Genomic DNA, 8801 nt, shown 5'->3' on the forward strand with positions numbered 1-8801 from the left:
ATCCTGCCTGCTTATTGGGGACGTACTGTTCTAGCAGCTCTTCCTCATCTGTCCATGCTCATACCATGGGTTGCTGTACTGTTTCCATGCTTATGTGGTACTCTTTCCGCAGGATGCTATGGAACTTTTGGTGCTCCCTGCTCCTCTCTGGCATTTGTAGCTTGACCTTCCTGGTGATTTTTTTGCAGTCCACGTCACTTTGCCAGGAGCTTCCTTTTGCTGATTAGCAGAAGCAGGAATACCTCCTGTCCTGCCAGGCTTTTGCAGTCATATTAGGCACATTGACTGCTCCGCTCTTACCTGCTTTCTATATCTTATGTTTGGGCTACTTGTGGAAGTGACATGAAAGCAGTGTTATGTTTATGTTAGTGTGGAGTTTGATATCTTGTGGAATTTCCACCACGCTGTTAGTATCATGGCCACCCACAAATTGTTGATCATGAATGTTCTTTAATTGATTTGACTGATAAATGGTAAGTCTGACTTTTAGATCATATAGAACACCACAGACAACTGTTTGGCACATCACTGTTAAACCTCCTGATTGCAACCCGGGGCATCGTGAACTGTACAACATGACCCTCAGACAATGATCTCTGAGTGAATGTGATAAACATAATCATCTTCATATCATCACTTTCTCTACAAGTTCAGTGGAAGAGACGTCAGTGAAAGGGAGTTTTAATACCCTATCCATTTTTAACTTTAATAAAAACACAGACGGAAAAATTCCAGAAAGTGAGACAGAGAAAGGAAACTAGACTTTAAAATGGTGCTGCCCTCTTGACTTACAACTGTAGATTATTGAAATTATTACAAATGTCTGACTTCCAAAAGGGATTGTGTCAGTGTTTCACTACTCAGTATTGCATTTGTTAGACAGTATAAACAAGCAGACTATGGTTAAAAAAAACAGAAATAAAGCAAACACCAATATAATCTTGAACCACCTAGTGCCAGGAAACATTAGATTACTGGAACAAAATCAGACAACTAGCAGAACAACTTTTTAACCAATGATGCAGATGCACTTGTCTCTTTTGCAATCAAATCTGAATACTATGGAATTCGTTTCACATTTGTTTAATTTGACAGATTTTAAATGGATAATGGACATCACTAGACAAAAAGGAATAAACAACTATATGAAAAGGAACAAAACCAAAAACAAAGGAAGACTTTAACACACTTGCCCAAACAAGCACTAAATCTGACAAAAATAGATCAACCAATGACATAGCTGTGAAGGAACATATTAGCCATTGTTTTCTTGTCATCAACAGTAATTTTAACTGATTGTTAACATACTGTTCAAGTCTTCAACTGATTTGCTCCCAACATACGAATGGGTACAAATATGGTTCATTACCCAGCTGCACAAATTGCTTCTGACATACTGGGCAGCTACAGGGTTCTTCTCGCGTGTGGATTCTGACATACTGGGCAGCTATGGGCTTCTTCAGTTGTGTGGATTGTCTTCTGCTCCTCCATGTGGCCTGTTTCACCAAAGCCCTTCCTGCAGTATTTGCAGCACTATGGCAAGCGGACACCCTTGTGTGAGCGTTTAGGTGCTTCTCAAGAGTCTGGGCAAGTTTGAAACACCTGCCCCAAACATCACTGACATTATTTCTTGTAGGTGATTAGCCACGTGTCTCTCTAGCCACAAGTACTTTTTGATTTATTTATTTTTTTTAAATAGGTAATTTTATATATAATGGCAACAAATGACATTTTGAGTTTTATGACAAAACGTGCAAACAAGCTGGCCTGAGAGGTGTGTAGCGGGATATGACTCAGTGCGTCTCTGGTGCTGCTTTTGATGAGTACAGTGTCATGAGTGTGTCTGTCCAGCGGTGCAAAGAGGGGATACAGCAAGGCATGGCATGGTGTTTATTCATTCGTTTGCATAGAAAATGACGCCTTTTCACATTGTGGAACTACAAATATGGCGGTCTTTTTTGTGCGGCGTAGTAATGACATATGTTGTGGAATTTTGAACAAACAGCAAGTCAGACGTGATTAAGAGAGTAATTTAATAAGAAAAAGAATAAAATAAATGTTTGGCTCTCCTCAGGTAGGGAGCCCCGAGTATACAAAACCGTGGCTAGTTATACTACTCCTGTGCTGTCTTTAACCAATCATCTTTTCTTAAGCAGCTCTTCTTTCCTTTGTTGCTGTGGCTATAAGCCAATCAGCTCTCAGCTTGGTTTTTTCCACAAACCAACCCAAACTGTCTCCAAACAGTGTGGGTTGTGTGTCAAGTTGACCTTGATGTTAACAGTTCCTGATACATGTTCAACTTAATCAGCAACAGGCGGATACAAATGTGCAAACGGCATTATTAATTTAAGAACAAAAGGATCAGTGTGATTTTATATGAATCACATAATACATAGTTTCGTATCATTTTCCATCACACGTAAAAACAGAGTCTCACCGTATTGTCGGGCAGGAGGATCTGGACTCATTTATTACTTGATATCTTCCCCCATCTAGCGGTCATTAGAGGTTAGTCTTGAATTGATTTCTGTCGTGCAATATTTTAGATATAAATGTTTACATTTTCTATTACAGAACACGGCAAAGTATAGTCAACCAGTTCTAACCTTTTGAGAAAAACTTTAACTTCAAAGTAGGTGAATCTATTTACTTAGATTGAACCAATCGGATCACAGTTTATTTACATAACATCAATGCTTTGAGTGCTTTAGATATAAGGACATCATGGCGAACTTTCTGCTCACACCTCAGTCAGTCTATAATTCTGTACTATGTGTTTCTATAGCTTCCAACTTTCACGAGTTTCTTGAATCTGTGGAGAAAAGTGCAGACTCAGGTACTTTCTTATTTGTGAACTTTTATACATTTTATGTAATTTATTTATCATCTATAATGTTTTATTACTTTTCATTTATAGATATAAGGACACAAAAACAGTTCATATACTCAATGAATTGTTACAAGATAATCTTTTCTAGAGAATGTTTACCATTTGTTAAAAGACTGATTTATTTCTAAAAGTTTATGCAGTGTGTTAATTTGTCACATGGAGGCAGAAGGGGTGAATCTGATATACCCCTCTTCCATCATCAACTATTCATCGAGTCCTCCAGTAGAGCTTGTACAACCAAAGAAACGCATACAGCGGTCACCGGCGGTTCTAAGTTACATCTAAAGAGGTCTAGGCCTATACACACTGTTCCACCTGAGGTAATAAAATGTTTTGGGGTAAAGGTATTTTCATGAGGCGATCTGTGATCTAATTATAATAGGCTTTGAAGCTCTCTGCAACAGGTGCAGAGTGGTGCAAGACTGTGTTTGAAAGCATAAAGAGGAATAATGTTTCTGGGGTATCTTAAGGCCTTTTTGGGTCTGTAAGTGCAGAGCAGAGGCTCTGATGCAGGTGGTTTCAAGGCCTCTGTGGAAGTCTACGGCAGATGACTCTGGACTGTTCCCGTGAGAAATAGCTTCCTAAGTATTGGGAAAGATCCCGGCTTTTAAAAGACGTGAAAGCCTCTTCGAGAGTTCTGTGGCTAAGCAAGGTTCATTATCTTACCATAAGAGCAGGGTGATACTGACCTGCAACATCATCTTGCAGGTGTTTGATGGTATGAGTTGAGATCATCTTTGTTAAAAACAAAAAAAACAACAACAAAAAAAAAAAACAGGAAAATCTTCCAATAGGATATACTGGGGTCAAGCTTCAATTTGTACAATGATAGATCTCAATTTGCATATATTGAATAATGTATGGTTGAACACAGTGGTGGAGATTTCAAACACCAGTATGTAGAGAAGGTGTGGCAATCACATAATCAGTTGTGAAAACTGGATAAAAATGTGTGTTCCTTGTGTGATTATTAGACATATTCTGGACTATGCCTCGTTTGTATGTAACGCTGAGCTCAAAATAAATAATGGACCTACTACTCTCTTCAATTAATTCTTGAGTCTGCATCTTTATTTTCTGTTTAAAGAGGACTTAATAAAATTACTGGAATGTGGGCAATATCTAGTAACACAGTGCCGAGTCTGCTAAACGTAGATCCCAGCCTTTTATATGGCCTCTTCCCTTTAATTCTACTGACTATAATTAATGTAAACCTTGTCGATTCTGGTGTTTGCTGTATAGAGGTAGCGAAAACTTTGCTAAAACAATGAAAAATATGCATCCTGTGAAAAGTTTATTGAACAATATAACATTGTTCCTTACCCAGAGCCATAACACGTCATTGATGGAAATCACACTGATGTGAGGGCGGTATGGGCCAACTCAACTGTATTTCCTGATTGTTTTATTCTGCAGGAGGATGTGGTCCAAATATTTTAAAAATCACAGGTTTGTTTAAGAGGACATAGTCGAACAGTTTGGGCTTACTGTTATTTTAATACTAGTGGTAACTATTAGTAAATACAACAATCTGACCATCCTCATACTGCATTGAGGGGTGATGGGGTGATGGTACCAGATGATGTTTAGGTATGTGGTTATGTTAATTTATTTTTGTTCCTTTATATTCACATATTTTGCAAGTGCGTATGTTATTGAGTTTAAAACCATCCATATATTAAGCAATTATAGAAAATACAGAAACTGCATGAGACTTCTCTTGACTTGCTAGAAGTTCAGACTGTAGCAAGCTTAGCATTAGTAAATGGAATAGGTGTCATTTTAAGGATTCATTTAAAGTATTCATGAGGTATTTCTCCTAACATCGATGTATCGACAGTACCAATAAAATAAATAGCATAACAAGAATTACAGGTGTATAATAGTGTAGTTACCCACAATGGTTGAAGTGTTTGAAAAGAGTTGTATAAAAGAATAGTTGGTTGGTTCGTGGCATAAAGTCATGAAACGGTGAAATGAGGTCATAAAAAGAGTGTTTACAGGGGAAAGTGCTTTAACATTGAATTAGACAAACTAATAACATAAAACAAGGGAGTTTAGAGATTCTGTGTCCTTTCGTAATGATTTGTGCATATGGCAGGCTGCTGCAAAGGATCCTGGGTAAGCTTCAGCAGACCTCAGTGTAAGATATATTAATAATATTAATCATAATAATACTATTCAGAGGTTACTTGACTAGTAATCAGAATGTTGCTAGTTCAAGCCCTACCACTGCCAAGTTACCACTGCTGGGTCCCTGAACAGCAATGAATCCTCAATTGTATTATTAATACAATCCAATACACATGCCTAATGCTCAGCTGTCAACTGCAAAAACTGACATTCTGAGCATTCGAACAGTAAGAGGAACAAAAAGAAAGGAGTCACCGACTGTACACGTGTCAATCATTTAGCCTTTTTACATGTTGTTTTAGTTTACTGTAATCAAGGCCTGAAACTGGAGTCTATGGACCAGGCAAAAATATTTCAATATTTAATGCGTTTTTATTTTTTCAGCCAGCATAAGCGGAAGCTCCAAGTTGTCGATCTCCAGGAGCAAACCCGTCCCTGCAAGGTTGGGGTGCATGTTCTGGATCACGGGAAACAGACGATCGATCACCCAACATCTGCTTCTGCTCCTGCGGAGGTTCCAGATCCAGCACGGAGGCAGTGAGAGGTTCCTGGCCCAGAGATTGGTCTGCAGCGGGCCTGATGGTACTCGGCATGTATTGGAAATGCTGTGGCTGAATGCTGTGCGTAGCCCAGCGGGTGCTGGGGTGGAGCTGTGCCAGTTGCCTGCTCGGGTAGCAGGTAGCCCAGTTCTGAGCCTGTGGAATGGCCATCATGAAGTAGCCGGAGGGCGGGGCGGGCTGGTAGGGGTTGAGCACTGGGTTGCGCACGGCACTCACACTGGCCATGCGCTGCATGTACTGGTGGGTGAGGTGGGCCTGCCGCTCCTCCTTGTGCTGCGCCAGGGCCACGTACAGCGGCTTGGTGCCTACGATGCACCCGTTCATCTCCTTCATTGCCTCGGTGGCCTCCTCCGGCGAGGAGAAACACACAAAGCCGAACCCTTTGGAGCGGCCGCCCTCCGTCATCACCTTGGCACTCGTGATTGTCCCGAATAGAGAGAACTCTTTACGCAGACGCTCGTCGTCCAGACTGTCGTCTAGGTTTTTAACGTACAGGTTCACTCCCTGGTAGCGAGTCGTGCCGTCCTGCTTCATCTGCTCAAACTTGCGTTTGAGCTCTGTCTGCCTCTCGCCTTTCTTCTGGGCACGAGCCACATACAGCTGCTTCCCATTCAACTTCTTCCCGTTCATCTCATCCACAGCCCTTTTGGCATCCTCGTGCCTCTCGAAGCTCACAAAGCCAAAGCCCTTGGACTTGCCGCTCTCGTCTGTCATGACGCGACGGCTCAGCGTTGGGCCGAACTTGCTGAAGATCTCATTTAGCTTGTTGTCGTCCATGTCCTCCCAAGTATGAGATATTATTTCCATCAGGCTCAGGACCATCTCTTTAGGATAAGGTCAAGAGAAATCTCTTGGAATGTGGTGTTAACAGGTTCCAACTGGTGTGGGTGTTTTATATTACTTTGCATATATTGACAAATGTATGGTTTGGATGCAATGGACGTGAAGACAAACGCAAATATGTAAAGGAATGTGTGGTGAATACATAACCACTACTGAAAAATGTATGAAAATGTGGGTTCTCTGATTTTTAGACATTCTCCAGAGGGTGCCTCAATAATGCGTGTTAATGTTAACCTACAATAAAGTACGTGCACAGTTATGCTATTTAACCAATTCTGAAGTCTGCATTTTTATTTAATATTTGAATTGAACTTTAAAACTAGCCGACTGGGCACCTAGGAACCACATACTGTTGCTATGTGCAGAGATGTGGGCTTGCAGCCCATTGTTGGGCAGAGTCCATCGCACTGCTCCAATAGACCTGCTCTGACTGCTACTTTCCCACGTCGGCAGTCGAAGTCGTTTCTCCTTCACAATGCTTTTCACCTGGTTGGCCAGTTTCACCGTCTCAGTAGACAAGCTAAAAGAAACTGTTGGCAGCCTCTCGTTGCTCCTGTAATATGACCGTCGCCAGACCAGAGAGTGGAACTGGATGGCAGTGTGGCACTTGCAGCTGCAGTTTGTTTGCTTCAAGATTTAATACGTGTAAGTGACCTTTGCTTCTCGTCCTGTCTTTACTGGTTTGTTAATAAGGTCATTTGAAATTGTGTTGTACATAAAGGAATATTACAGAATTATTCTCTATTTTAAGCTACACTGTGGGGTTTTGTTTTTTTTATCTTTACATTTATATTAATGCAACCCAATACACTTATCTAATGATCAGCTATGACCTGTAAGAACTGACAATCTGAACATTCAAACTTTAAGAGGAATAAAAACAAAAAAATGATCAGCTGTTCATGTCAAAATCTGTAATATGTAATAGAAATAACTGTAATATGTTCAATATAACTGTAATATGTTCAATTACCACCATGTAACATATAACTGTAAATATGTCAATTGCAAGATGGGACTGTACATTCTGTACATACATATATAAATATCCATATATACATTGTACATATAAACATTATATATATATATATATATATATATATATATATATATATATATATATATATATATATATATATATTGTACATGCACTATTAATATATTTTTGTATATATATAGAATATATTTCTCTATGCACCCCTGTTTTTCTTTTTCCTCAGATTGGACAGAGCACTCAACCATTTCACTGTGAGTTATACTGTGTATGACTATGTATGCGACAAATAAACCAAACTTGAAATGATTTTACCTTTTTCTGTCGTTTTCATTTTAAGCTTAGAATAACCAAGGCCTGGACTTTGTAAGGTGGTTTTGAATCCAGGTCAGCTAGGTGAGGACACCAATAGCTTACTGGGTAAGCAGCCACACTCTAACAATGGTGGGCTCGTGTGCAGAACAGTTAGAGCTTGGATCAAGCAAAACAAGAGGAAAAAACGAAACACCTCGGTGAGCGTGGAAAAGGGGAGAACAAAGAACGCCACGGAAAGAAATGGCAACCCCGATGCACTGGGGAAAACTCGAACTAAAAGTTCCCAAACAAAACCAGAAAACGGGGAGAAACTTGAATGGCTAAGGGAAGCCTCAGGAGAGAGACAGACTCGAGAGGGGAAAACTGGAGAAGGGAGGGGACGTGTAAAAACACTGACACCCTCGCAGAACAGAAAAGAGGCATAGCACAAGGGCTCACAGACCTCAATACCCCGAGTTACCGGCTAGGAGCTTGGCTCAAAACTTTAACAAAAACCCAGCACTGAATGACTGGGTCACTGGGCTTATATAAGGTCTAGCCCAGCTGTTGGGTGTTGATCCTGATCAGTGGCGTGGTTGACTCGACGCCTCCCTCTGGTCGAGGGGGCCTCGGCCTGGTGCCAACCCTTACAGGCTTGATGTCTACAGACATGGCAAAAATATTTCAATGTTCAATGCATTTCAGTTTCAATGTTTATTTTTTTCAGTTAAAATGTTAATTTTTTTTACTGCTTATTCTTCCATTAGACAGCCAGAAGCGCAGCACTGGTTAAAGTTTTTGAGCGGCTTCCTGCGCGCACTGGTCCTGGAGCACAGCGACTGCCTCATCCACCTTAGGGTGCAGAGACTCAGGAGACTCCAGCATATGCAGTAGCTCCGAGTTGTCCAGTTCCAGGAACAGACCCGTGATCTTCCCTGCAAGGGTGGGCTGCATGTTCTGGATCAGGGGAAACAGACGCTCACCCAGTATCTGCTTCTGCTCCTGTGGAGGTGCAGCAGCCAGCATGGAGGCACTGAGAGGTTCCTGACCCTGCACATGGACCGCAGCCAGCTGCACGGGCACCTGG

Source organism: Electrophorus electricus, unplaced genomic scaffold (assembly GCF_041902795.1).
Source record: "Electrophorus electricus isolate QZ-2024a unplaced genomic scaffold, ASM4190279v1 Scaffold38, whole genome shotgun sequence".
In the NCBI taxonomy this organism is placed as follows: Eukaryota; Metazoa; Chordata; class Actinopteri; order Gymnotiformes; family Gymnotidae; genus Electrophorus; species Electrophorus electricus.